General features: G+C 41.7%; 1 long non-coding RNA gene across 1 annotated transcript in view; it reads right to left on the reverse strand.

Annotated features, from left to right (window-relative positions):
- Positions 1-577: 577 nt before the first annotated feature.
- Positions 578-14465, reverse strand: part of LOC149870720 (uncharacterized) — a 40735-nt gene continuing 26847 nt past the window's right edge. The window contains exon 2 of the long non-coding RNA XR_016440488.1: positions 578-833. This is a non-coding gene — a long non-coding RNA (uncharacterized LOC149870720). The remainder of the gene's footprint in view (positions 834-14465) is intronic.

Here is a 14465-nt window from a genome sequence, read left to right on the forward strand (position 1 = left end):
CTCGCAGATCCCAGTGCACAGGACAGGGCCAAACCAGAGCTGCCAGGGTGCAGCTCGGACCTGCGTGCCCTGGGAGCAATTTTCACAGCCCATCCTGCTCCACCCGGGGTACAGTGAGATGGAATAGCCTTACATGGAGAATCAGGGGAAGATACAGCATCACAGCAGGGTAAGACAGGTGTAGCCATTTCCACAATTATTATAAAGTATATTACAAAATATTTGGTCAGCTTTTAGCTGGTATATTACAAAATATTCGGGCAGATGTAGCACCATCAGGTTTGTCTCCCTTTTCTGCACTCTCACCTATTTGTCTCTCAACCATGTTTTGCAATGCTGAATAGATGGAGAAAAAATTAATAACTCCTCTTAACAGGTAGCTTGCTATAACACAGTTTAAGACAGTTCAAGGAGCTACGTAAGATTAAGTTGGCCGTACAACCCACTTTCACTCTCCTGCGTGCTTAGCTGAGACTGGAGCATGGAACAGCTGAGGACGCTGGTGACCTGGGGCGTGGGGGTGAATGGAGTTCCATTTTGACACAGGAAAATATGGCCACTCTGAGTAAGGCAAACCCAGTGGTATACCAGCTGGTTTATTGACGAATATATTTTGTTTCATTGTTGGAGAGTAACAGCCTAGGACTTTTCAGTCAGGAAAAATTCCAGATGGTCTGTTTTCTTGACATTGGTCATCTTTTGCTTCCCTTGTAACTGGCAAACTCTCTTCAGTCATTTATAACTTCCTCTGTCACAAGACTTGAGGCGATTTCCCTGCTCCTTCTTGCACACCATGCTCAATCTTCCAGCACTTCAGTTGCCTAATCCACTCTCTTCCGCCAAAAAAAAAATTGGAAAGTAAAATTAATCAATCATTTAGTTTATTTGAAAATAGAAAAGATTTGCTTGGTTAGAGATCAGTGAAGGGAACAAAGTATGAGTTGATAGCTTTTATTTCAAGTTGCACAGAATGAATGAAACATTTTCCAGGGTACTCTCAAACTCTTTTCCCTAGTTTAAGACTCTGAGATAGTTTCAGACCCAATGAGGAAGAGGAAGATACAAAGACTATGGTTTTCAGGCTGCAGAATTTATGGTGAGAGAAGACAGAGATTATCTGCTACTGAGAGCTCAGTGCTGTGGCAACAACTTCTTGACAGCACAAAGAGATCAACAGAACATAGGAGGCTAGGTTAAGTTGAAAGGAGAAGGAAGAAGAACATGGTCTGGACAGCAAGATGAAGGATTTATTTTTCACATAAACCGTCTGAAGTATGTAAAGAGCAACCACTTGCTCAAAGTCTGAATAATTTATCTTAAAGGGCCATCAAATGAGGAAAAAAGCAAAAGTTAAATCTCCACCAGAGACCACAGTGTTATCTCCTCTGTAATCGGATGCATTGTTTTGGGAACAAAATGGCTACTCTGTCTACAAATATGTGTTATTCCAACAAATTTGTAAAGCTGTGGTACACAGAAAATAAAACAACAAGAGTGACATAATTATATGCACCATTTACCTTACCTTTTACCTTAATAATAGATCAGGAGGATGTAACATTTTTAAGTTAGGAAGTCTACACACTATTGAACATGCTTTGTTGCCTGAAGCTCTCGTCATCACTGTGCCTGTTACTTTTCATGAAACTCCCCCTTTCATCCAATAACCTAATGATTACAGAACTCGCTAAGGACAAGGAAAATCCTGTTCAGTTGTCTTCTCTTCCTGAGAGGATTTAAGTCACATCTCCGGGTGTGCTCTCATCAGTGGGCCACACAAGTATTCAGGAGTGAGGGTGTTCTCAGTCTCTCCTGTTGATGCTGTTCTAGTAAAGGTATGGGTCCTGTTTATCTTAAAAGCCAGGACTGACAGCTGCTGAGTTATATGGAGAAGTTTCTTTAGTGCACCTCTGCAGAAGTTGCTGCCAGAGACAGAAGCAGGAATTACAGAGATGGCTTTTTGCCCAGAAAATAGAGGCAGTGACTTGTATCTACAAGTGCAACAACAGTTAGAGAGGACCATGTAGACCTGAACATGTGGATCAAACTAATGCTAAGATGAAAAGGGGTCCAGAACAGCTGGCTGTAGTTTATGGAGCCCATATTAGGGCCACAGGGGTATGCTATCCTGATGCAGTGGACGAATGGGAAGTGCAACAGGAGACAAGCCTGACTAAACAGTGATCTTTTCTTCAATTAGCTGAAACACAAAAAGGAATCTTATGAAAAATGTAAACTTGGCCATAGTACCAGGGAAGAGTATTAAAATATTACATGGGCATGCAGGCAGAAAAACAGGAAGGCAGGAAGGCCAAAGAATGATTTTAGTTGGAATTGGCAAAGGACATAAAAGATAAGAAAAAGTGACTCTACAAATATGTCAGAAGTAAGAGGAAGATTGAGGAAAGGGTAGGTCCCTTAGTGAATGCAGAAGGCAATCTAGTTATGGATGATGCAGAGAGCGCTGAAGTATTGAAAGTCTTTTATACTTCAGTCTTCACAAAAAAGCAGATACTAGATGACAAGTACAGTTTACAGCAAAGACAGAGAAGGAAACAAACAGCCAAGACCTGGGGTGTTAAACTCATCGGTGGGCTAGGTGAGGGCTTGGGGCTGGTTCATGAGCTGGGTCAGGCCCATGGACCCTCCCCCCACCTCAATGCCATATCCAGTACCTGCAGCACCCGCTCTAGGTTCTACAGTACAGACAGCACTCACCCCAGGCAGTCTGCATCCTACACTACATGCAGCACCCTCACCCCAGGTCCAGGACTGCACCACACGTGATGCCCATTCCAGCTGGTCTAAGACCCAGGTTGCGTGCGGCACTGCATGCAGTATGGTTCATGGACCCACTGTCACAGGTTCTGCTTGTGCCCCAGACCAGCCATGGGGAGGGGTGGGTGGCACCATGTGTAGCATGGATCCCAGTCGTGCTAGAGCAGACACTGCATACAGTCCAGTTCTGGACCAGCTGGGGCAGGCACCATGTGCGGTGTGTGTCCCAATCTCTGCACACAGGGACAATTCCAGGGGCAACACTCAGGTCCAAAAGATGGGGTTCTCTGGATTAGATCCATCCCACAGGCCATATCTTTGAAACTCCTGGAGTAGAGTACTGGAAAAAACAAATTACGGGATACAGATGCAATAAGCTCTCAAACCAGATAGGATGTAACCTACAGTACTAAAGAAATTGGCTGAGATCATTTCAGAGCCATTGACGATCTTCTTCAAGAACCTGTGGCGGTTGAGTGTAGTCCCAGATGATTGGAAAAGAGCAAATATAGGGTGCCTATACATGAGTTAGATGAACATCTTGCTGGGGTCGTTTGACCCCAGTATTCTTTCCTGCCATGGCAGGGGGTCGGACTAGATGATCTGCTCAGGTCCCTTCCGACCCTAGAAACTATGAAACTATGAGTTCAGAGGCTGCTCTGATGCACTGTAATTACAGCACAACAGAGCAGATTTGATTAATCAAGTCTGCATGGACCATGGTGCTACAGTCAGCCTACAAGTCTCGTGTATCAGCGTCCCCATGCTTCAGAATGGTGGAAGAAGCCCTTTATCTAAGCTCATCAAAGGTGCTTTAGATAAAATACCCCCACTGCCATTTTGAAGCATAAGACACTCTGGATGCTTTAATTAGAGCAGTTCTCAAAGCCACTCTAATTAAAGTAACCTCCACCCTCATCCTTGGAGCACATTTATAAATGTCCACAATGCCCATCTTTAAAAAAGGGGAAAAGGAGAATCCAGGACTTAAGAGATCAGTAAGTCTTTCAAATACCTGGAGAAATCATAGAGCAGATGCTCAAGAAATTTATTTCAAATCACCTAGATGAGAACAAGGCGATCAGGAAGAACTATCATGGATTCACCAAGAGCAAGTCATGCCTGACCAATCTGATTTCTTTCTATGATAAGGTAACAGGCTCCATGATGGGAGAGAAAAGTGGAAGTGAAATTTTATAACTTCAGCAATGCTTTTGACACTGTTTCCTGTAACCTTCTTATTAATAAATTAAGCAAATACAGACTAGATGAAAATACTGTAAAATGAATATGGAACTGATTTGATCATCTTGTTCAATGAATAGTCATCAGCAGCCCAAAAGCTAACTGGGAAGAGGTATTGAGTGGAGTTTCCCAGGGGTCTATCCTGGGTCCAGTATTTTTAATATCTTCATTAATGATCTGTACAATGAGATTGAGTGCATGCTTAGCACATTTTCAGAGTTGGATAGAGCTGGGCTTCAATTTGCATGGAGCTGCAGACACTTTGAAGGATAGGGCTAGGATCCAGAATGACCTAGACTAGTCCTATATCAATCAGATGACATTTCATAAGGACAAATACAAAGTTCTGCATTTGGAATGAAATAATTGCAAGCACAAATGCAAACTGGGGAATGATTGGCTTGTCTATGGTACTGCAAAGATGGACCTGTGGGGTTTCAGTAGACTATGATCTGAATATGAGCGAATAATATGCTCTTGTTGCCAAAAAAAAAGCTAACAGAATACTAGGTTGTATTAATAGGAGCATCTCTTGCAAATCAAGCAAAGTGATTCTTTGATTCTATTAAGCACTGGTGAGGCTTCATCTGGAGTACTGTGTCCAATTTGGGATCCCATATTTCAAGAAAGATGTGGATAGACTGGAAGCATGACTTATAAGGAAAGGCTGAAAGAGCTAAGCGTATTTAGCTTGCAGAAGAGAAGACTGAGGTGGGATTTGAAAATTGTGGTTGAAGACTGTTAATAATAGTCTTCAAACACGTGGAGGGAGATTATGGAGAGGATGGAGATAGTCTGTTCTTGGTGACCATAGGGCACAGGACTAGGAGCAATGACCTCAAGCTGCAGCACAGGAAATTTAGGTTGGAACTTAGGAGGAATTTTCCACCTATGATAGTGGTCGATCATTGGAACAAGCTACCCAGAGAAGAATACTACAAGTCAGCAAGGAGTGATATTGTTCCACAGTGAATAAGATATCACACTTGTTAGAGGTCTTGCTATTTACATATATTAACTAGCATAGTACTATATATTATAACACTTATACTACATAGTATACCATAGTATATAGCACTATATGTACTATAGCACTATATGTACTATATACCAGTTACACGTAGTATATAGTAATGTTCATGTTTTTTCTTCATATTGGAGGCAGTAGAATTTAACAATTTTGTTGGTTTTCTGACAGGCAAAGTACAAAATTGTAAAAAAAAAGAAAAGAAAAAAAAGGTGCCCATGTTTAAGCTTCAGGACACATTTTTACACATCTACCAGTATATAAAAGTGGCCTAATTTAAATAAGAGCTGCTGGGTACCCAAAATATTTGAAATTAATTGGATAAATTTGGTGTCTAAATATGGACACAGATTCCTGACTTTAATTAGGCTTTGTTCAAAACACTGGTCTAGGCACTACAAGAATTTTCAGCTTTGTCTTTTGGCAGCATACGTGTGTGTATGCAAGGTTGTTATATTATTATGTTCAGTGATTTTTCTTATTGCCTTGCAAAATTTAAACATGCATATCCCAGTGGAGGTGAAAGCTGAAGGTCACTGAAGCATCCACGTGGTCAGTGGCTCTCAAACGTGTGCTAAGGAGAGCTTAAACAAAAGGAGTGAGAGCTCAAGGGACAGTGGCTAGAGATACTGTATGATGTGTTAAAATTGGCAAAAATCTTGATGTGTGTGTTAGCTGTTATTTATTTTGGACTCAGGAAATAACCAGTGGTTTTGATTTTGTCTTCTTTGGGGAGGGAGAGAGAGTAGGATCTTAGGGATTTCTCATTTTAGAGCTGATAACAAAATGGAGGGAGGGGAAAAAACTTTGCCCCCTCCAAATAAAGTTGTCTTTCTATGGGTACTAGTACTACTCAAGCCTCAGCAAAAATAATCATGACTGTGGCAGTATTAGTAAGTGCCCCATCAGGTGCATTTTTCCCCTCTCTGTTATTATCAAGTCATGCTAAAAGCTTTCTCAGTAACCAAAGGCTTGAAACTGATAACCCAAGGACCTGCCAGGCAAGGTCTGAAGAAGCAGATGAAATGATCTGAAACAGGTTTAAACACATGTTTGGATATACATGCGCTGAAGTGCTTCAGTGAATTGGGGTCTACACGGCATTAGATTACAGGAAGACACCTGGTGACAACTCTGGTTGCTGTAAAACAACCAGAGTTGTTGACTTATTCAAGTTGCTACCTTATGGATCAAAACAGGTAAGTAATGGGGCTTTATAAGAAAAATATGTGATAGTGGGGTGGCTATTGGGTTTACATTATCTGACAGCTTTGCAGCTGGCTAGTGGGTTTCTTTCCCCCCTAAACATATTTTCCTTCCAGGAGGAGAAAGCAGAATTTGAAGCAATTCAGTTTGATTGCTACCAAAATGTAGCACATCTTCTCCAGTCTTTAAAAAAAATCTACAGAATCATTACTCATTTTGGGATCCATTTAAAAAAATATGTCCTCTTTTATTAAACCTTTCAGTGGCTTATGTCACCCTTTGCTATTTTGAGGACTCTTTTTTTTTCTCCTCTTTTCCCAACTCCTTTGCTTGTCTAGTACTATACCTCTCTGTTCCTCCTCAACACTATTTCAACCTTCTTTTCTACAGATTCTGCCATTTGGAACAGTCTTCATGTACCTTTCCCTCTGTTCATATATTCATAGATTAATAGAGTATGAAGCCAGAAAGATAGACATACTGAGTAGGTTGCAACTGTCTTCTCTTTACCCATATTGAATGTAATTAGGTCATGAATACTGGTCCATAGGTAATCACCAGAGATTAATTAACCTTTACCTATCATAATGGGGTCCAAAATAGAGTTATCTCAACTGGCTGTAAAACATTTGTATTATGTTATCATTTTGCTATTATAACATATAATTACCCTCTGTTTTCATGAATCTTGTTTTGCAAATTTCAGTTGAAGATATTTTACTTTTCTTTTCCTTGCCTCTAATTATATTTTCTGGTTCCATTATTTTATTACTTTGTTACTTCATTCAGCTCTCAGTATATCATTTATAGTAATACCATAACATACTTCAGATGGTTTATGTGAAAAATAAATCCATGAAATACTTTTTATACAAAATACTACAAGTCTGTTATATCTACTGTATTTTATTGGTCCCAGCTTGAACCATAAGTTTACATGGATAATCTTTCCTGAAGAATATTTACAGTATGAATAAGAGAAAATTAGACATTAACATACAAGATACATTTGGATAATGCAGTGTTTATGACTGATGTACGTTCTGTCATTAAGAGTAATGTTACCTATTTATTATAAATGATTGTGAGAGGAGAAAGGAAGGACAATAGAGGCTGAAGAAAAATATCCCTGAAGGGATGGAAATGATTTAGGTCTGTCCTAAGATGGAGGATGCAGTAAATAAAGTGTACAAGGAATGGTAATAGCTGTAGGAATTTTATCAGGGTGCATTGGCTAGGACCCTTCAGCCTTTTATTAAAGATCCAGTCTGATTTAAACCTACCAAATTTGGATATTTTCTTTATACCTTCTAAACATTATACATAGCACTACTGGTGGCTCATTTTAGGGAAGTAGAAGAGGGAAAATATTTGACCATATACTAATGTAACTCCCATAACCTAGCTGTGATCTATATCTTAAGTTCAGGTCTGAATTTAATAATCAAATGTAAAGGAAGGAGATAATACTAGAAGAATACTGCTGAAAGTTAATTAGACTTCTAAAGTTAGGAGAAGGTATATGCAAAAGGGTAGAAAAATGTAGTAGTAAATGAGTCATTATCTCAACTATACTATGTGTCTTCTCGGACAGTGGTCTCCAAGGCGGGATGCGTGCACCCCAGAGGGTGCGCAAGACGGTCCATTGGGGCACAGGAAGAAAATATTAGAATTTCTATTTAGATGTATATTTATATAAATAAACATATATTGGGGGTGCGTGCTCAAAAATTTTTTACTGATAGGGGTGCGCGATCAAAAAAGTTTGGAGACCACTGTTCTAGGAGATACAAGCACAGATGTAATGGCAGGTGTGGTTACATAACACAGAAAACAAGCATATGGCCTACCAGAGTACACAGCTTCACATAGCAAATTACCTGTGTACCTAGGAGTGGATCCAGGATTTGGCAAAGTGGGGTGCAGGAGCAGCAGTCTAAGCTACCAGGGTGGCTGCACCCCCAGCCCTTTTTTTCCCCCTCCGCTGCCCCACCAGTGTGGGCAGACCATGCTATGGGAGCCTCCAGGGACTTTAAAAAGTCTCCAAAGGTATGAATCCCCCACTTCCACTGCATGCTGGGATGCATATCCCCTCCTTACCCCTTCCATATCCCTTTCCCCCTTCTCTCTTGCCTCCTCTCCTGCTTATGCTTTCTGTGCTGTCCCAGTGGTGGGGGAAACTTCAGAGCTGCTCCTGTTTGCTCCAACTGGAATGTGCAGGTCCTGGGTTTACCTGGGATCATGACAGTGGTGATGGCCGGGGGTTCCCCACCCTGCCCAGTCTTTCAGGAGCAGGTGCAGAGAAGGGGAACTCCCTGCTCATTGCTGTTGTTGTGGCTATCCTCAGCTGAGCCCAGTTCCTGCACAGACTGGCTGGAGTAGGTAGGAGCAGCTCTGAAGCTTCCCCTGTTTGCAGGACAGCAGGGAAAGCAGCAGTAGCAGGCTGCAGAGGAGGGAAAGGGGAAAAGAGGGGAAGGGACATTCTTCTGAACACAGAGGGGAAGGAAGGAGGAATTCTCACCTACTTTGGGGACTTTAAAAAAGTCCCTTGAGGCTCACATGGGGAGGTCCCTTGGGGAGAGCCTGCCCTGACAGCAGGCAGCTCCTGGGGCAGGGAGCATTCTCTCACTCCCTGGCGGACAGCTGACCAGGAGTAGACTTGCCTCCAGTCAGGGTTCTACATGAGCGCTACAGCATTGTTGCTAATCTAAAGTAAAATTGCTACTTGCATTTGCAGGTATTAAATTTACTTGTGATTAGTGAGGTTTACTGTGTAGTAAGTGTGTGCATGTGTAGACGCACATGCTTACTGAGCAGTAAACTACACTACTGTGCAGTTAAGCATCTCAGGTAGCCATGCCCTGTGTGTACCTTTTCCTAGTTTAATGGATATACTATAACCTCCAGTGCAGCAGTGACATTTTGGTGGGAAAATATAGATTTGGCAATGAAGGAAGAGTTTTGTGAATTCACTTAGTCTTTGCCAGTTTTTTGGTTTAAAACCAAACAAAAACAAATTAAAAAATGTAAAGAAAAAATGGTTCCATTTCTTATGTGAAACAGTTAGTTTCAGCAATTTTGAAACACGGGGAACTGACAGATGTGCAACTCCCTACTGTAACTCATGGTGCTTCACAGAAAGTGCCATGAGTTACAGCGACCCCTCAACCCAATTGTTCACTGTTGGTTCCGGGGGGGAGGCATGGAAATCGAGCTCCACTTCGGAGCAGATCCAGGAGGAGTTGCATATCTGCAGCCTCCCTTCCCTGCCCCTCCCCCCCAGCTCCAGTGCTGTCTTCAGGATGGGAGGGGGAAAGGAAGGGAAGGAAGCTCCAGTCTGGGGTTTGTCCAGCCTTTGCTAGAGGTGGGGGTCAGTGGATTGGAGCCCTCCAAGGTACAACTTTGTCTCTACCTGTTCTCTATCACACAGTAGCATAGCAATGCTCTTGTCCTCTATTCTTCCAGGTTCTTTGGATTTTACGTTTTTTCTTTTGATAAAGTGACAGAAGATAAAAGGAGAAATCATGCTTACAGAAGGAAAAAGAGCAGACAGATCTGGATTTGGGGACAACTAATGAATGGATTTTCAGGGTATGTTATGCACAAGAATGGGGAAGAAAAGAGAGAAGGCTGAGGCTCATCTTCCTTATTTCAAATTCCTCCCTCTGCTTCTTTTACCACCTCATCACCTTCTTTCTTCTGCTTTTCCCTCTGTCCTACTCCCATGAAATCCACGTCTCCCTATTCTTCCCTTCTTTGCCAACTCTTTCTTCTTTTTCTTTTGTACTCAAAAACTTAACCTGTAGTTTGAGTGTGCTTACACATGTTCTGCTTGGGGATCAATTGTTTTGGATGGAATGCTGGTATGATAGGGATAATATACCACACACAATGTAGAACCCATGAAGAAGGAATTAATACAGTGATGAAAAACTGAATTGTATGAGGTAGATGTGGATGGATGGAATCTGAAAATGAATTACATTCTGCAGATTTGAAAGATTTCTTCATTAGTATGATATTTAAAAACATGTTGAAATTAAAAAGCAGTGTGGATCCTACAATGGAAAAATCAACACTCTTTGGGGCAGAAATCTGTAATTCATTTTATTCAGGCAGCCAAAATTTGAACTGGCTATAATCCTGTAACAGTTCAGTGCCAAGGCTGCTGACCTACCTTCCCTGATCTAGCAACAAAATCAGGAAATCCAGGTCTGTACAGAAACTATATTTTGTTTTAATGAGAGCTATCTCAGGGTTTGTCATAGCTACAATGCAATTTGGACAACTCTGAAAAAGGAACCAACCTGAGTGTGGTCACTTTGAGGAAGTATAAACCCCAGTCCTTTCATATATTATTTGATAAATTTATAGCTTTGTTGTGTCATGAAATAATGGAACAACTTTTTATTTATGTGTTTTATTTGAAGAAAAGGCACAACATTGATGGAAGTCCCATTGAATTCAGTGGGAATAATCCTCATTTAAATCAAGACTGAATTTTGCAGAAGATTTGTAAATATGCAGATGAAATATGCATATGTTGGTGCTGGGTTTATGAAATTTAAATCATGCCAGATGAATTTGATTGTTTTCTTAGGACAGGTTTATAATTTTATTGGATGAAGGGAAAGTAATACAATAGAGCTCATATATCTGGCTTTAACTGCAGCATTTCATCCACTATCTTACAATAATTCATTAACTAAATTGATTCAAAATTGGCTTGGATTGGAACTCTATTTTATGCTCTACAAAGTGAATGGAAGTGGAAAAAATAGTAAATGGAAATATGCTTAGCGTGGTGGAAATGAGAAAGACATGCTGTTGGTAACAATGTAATTAAGTTGGTTTGGGTTTAAATAACATTATTAATGGCCTGGAAGAAAGAAGTAACATCTCAGTAATAGAAATTACAAATGCAAATGACCTGGGCAAATCTGTAATGTAAGTACAGAGAAAGAGTGGGACCCAAAGAGACAAGTAATATATGCTGAAAATAACACATTATCCTTGCAAATATGAAGGCTAGGAGCATGGGACAAAATAAAATGGAAGCCGTACTTAATAGGAGGAAGAAATCTGCCATATTTTTAGGCTGGAGAGACTGGACGTGCCAGAATGATATGGTAGCTAAAAAAGACCAATGTATTTTGGAATACCTATATAGAAATGCTATGGGCCAATCTTTCATGATCAAGCCCAGGGCTGTCCAACTTTTGAGTGGCTGAGGGCTGCCTGCTTACTAAGCCACATGCTGCATGATGTAGCCTCCACCCCCCTCATCGCAGTGGATGTGCCCCCCCCCCACCATGGGGCCTTCCTGGGGTGCTGCACTGCATGGGGGGCCCAGTTCCTCCAACACCATCAGGCTGTGGTCTCCTTGGGCCCTCCCACCAGGGGCAGGGAGCTGGAGGCAGAAACTGGAAGAGAGAAGGGGACACTGGAGACTTTGATAACAGCACCAGGAGAGTGACAAAGGAGTGGCACCTAGACCAAGAGCCTGGTGGCTGCAGCTTAATCCCATGTTGGCTACCCATGGACTAACAGCTGGACATCTGCAATCAAATTCTTGTCTTTCTGTGCATGAATATAATAAGCCTGTACCTGCATTATGTTCAGTTAAAGGTACCTTGATGCCACAGAGAGGTAGGGAGCTCAAGGAAGAGAAAGAGACTAATCAAATTAAAGGGGCAGGGGTGAGGGTTAGGAGGAAAAAGAGAGAGGGAAAAAACCCTACAAAGTGTCACAGATAAAGAGCAGGGGAGACAAGAATGCTGCCAACACTGGCCACTGCAATGGAAGGGAAATTCATAGGTTTACATATGCCCGAAAGATCATGACCTGTGCTACACAGGCAGGCAGAAAGCCCCACAGTCCTAGTCAATTTGACTGGGGTGGGAGAATTCCTTCCTGACCTCAGATCTAGCAATTGGTTTGATTATGAGCAAGACCTTCCAGTACCTGATAAATTTCTAAAATACTGATAGGACAGCAGCACACCCTAGCCAGACTCCTACTTCTAGCTATTGTGCTTCAAAGGAAAATTTAAAAACAAACACAAAAATTACAACAACCCAGAGACCAAATAAAGCAAAACTGGGGGGAGGTGAGAGGGGCTGGGAAATCTTCTTGGCCCCTACTGGTAGCCAGCATTTGGCTGGAAGCACTTCCCACAGTTTCTTTTCAAGCCTATTATGGGTTAGTAAATATATGAATTCATGTATCAGGTGCACTGATGTTTGCGCCAAGAAAATCTCTATCCTACTAATCTAGCTCTGTTTTGAAGCAAATTAGGTTCCTTGTCCCCTTGGGTTTTTTTGTTTGTTTTTCAGAAGACTGTCCTAAAATGACACTCCTTGGATCGCTGAAGGAGGATCTGGGGAACTACAGTCAAGTCAGCTTGACTTCTATGCCCAAAAAGATCATGAAGCAAGTTCTCAAGGAATCCATTGTGAAGCACCTAGAGGAGAACAAGGTGATCAGAAACTGTCAGCATAGATTCACAAAGAATAATCTGATTTTTTCTATGATAAAGTGACAGGCTCTGTGGATGAGGGGAAAGTGGTAAATGTGGTATACCTTGTCTTTAGCAAGGTTTTTGACACTGTCTCCCCTGACAACTTCATTAAGAAGCTAAGGTAATGCACACTGGATGAAGTACTATACGGTAGTTACATAACTGGTTTGATCAATGTATTCGGTAAGTGGTCCTGCATGTCTCAGTGTCTAGTTGGGAGATGGTGTCAAGTGGAGTTCTCCAGGGTTCTGTTCTGGGTCTGGTATTGTTCAACCCATTAGTACTTCGGATGAAGGGGTTGAGTGCACACTTAGTGAATCTGTGGATGATGCCAAGTTGGGTGGAATTGCAGACACTCCAGAGGGGAGAGCTGGGCTCCAGAATGGCCTGCATAAACTGGAGAAATGGTCTACAATCAGTGAGATGAGATTCAACAAGGACAAGTGTGAAGTCCTGCACTTGGGACAGAATAATTGCATGCATAATTATATGTAGCCTGGGGAATGACTGAGTAGGCTGCAGTACTTCAGAGAAGAATCTGGAGGTTACAATGGACCATAAACCAGCAGTGTGCTCTTGTTGCAAAAAATGCCAGCAGCAATTGGGGTTCTATTAACAGAAGTGCCACTTGCAAATCAAGGGAAGTGATTCTTCCTCCCTATTCAGGACTGGTGAGGCCTTACCTGTAGTGCTGTGTCCAGTTTTGGGCCCCAGGCTTCAAGAAGGATGTGGACAGTTGGGAAAGAGTCCAGAGCAGGGCAACAAAAATGATTAGAGACCTTGAAGGCCAGACTAATGGGGAAAGACTGGAAGAGCAAAGGAGATTTAGCCTGGAGAAGAGAAGACTGAGGGAGGATTTGATAACTGTCTCAGAATACGTGAAGGGTGATTATAGAGAGCATGGAAACAGGCTTTTCCCTGTGGCTGTAAGGGACAGGACTAGCTGTAATGGACTCAAAATACAGCAGAGGAAATTTGGGCTAGATTAGGATGAAGTTTCTGACTGTGAGAGTGGTCAGGCATTGGAACTGACTACTAGGAAGCTGTGGAATCTGTCCTGGAATTTTTCAGGACCAGGTTAGATAGACACTTGGCTGGGATGGTTTAGTTAGGGATGATCCTGGCTTGAACAGGGGGGCTGGATTAGATGTCTTTGTAAGGTCTTTTCCAGCCTTACCTACCTATGATTGTATAATCAAATCCTTTTCTATATTCACAATATTTCCTCAATTGGTGTTCTCTGAAAATTTCATAAGCACAATTCTAGTTCTTGCACCAAGGTTGCTCCTGAAAATGTTAAATGAAATGGGTCCCAAAACTGATTCCTGGGGAACACCCTTAACCTCTTTCCAATCTGACAACTCAGCATAATCCATTGCAGCCTCCCTTTTAGCCAACTTCTTATCCACCTTGCAGTTAGAGCATTAATTCCTGCCCTTCCTCCCTGCTTCGGTTATGTAGTTCCTGTGAAGCACAGCATCAAGTTTTGCTTAAATTGAGATAGATTAGGTTCACTGAATTGCCCTTGTCTCAGAAGTCAGAATTTTGTCCCCTGTCAATGTCTGTTCTTGCATGATACTGAAATCAAATTAATGGGCCTGTAATTACCTTGGTGACTGATTTCTCTTTTTTAAACACTATATTTACTATGCTCCAATCTTAGTGTTTTGTGAGTATCTGAAAGAAACA

This window comes from Crocodylus siamensis, chromosome 2 (genome assembly GCF_052110815.1).
Source record: "Crocodylus siamensis isolate JL-2025a chromosome 2, ASM5211081v1, whole genome shotgun sequence".
Taxonomy (NCBI): domain Eukaryota; kingdom Metazoa; phylum Chordata; order Crocodylia; family Crocodylidae; genus Crocodylus; species Crocodylus siamensis.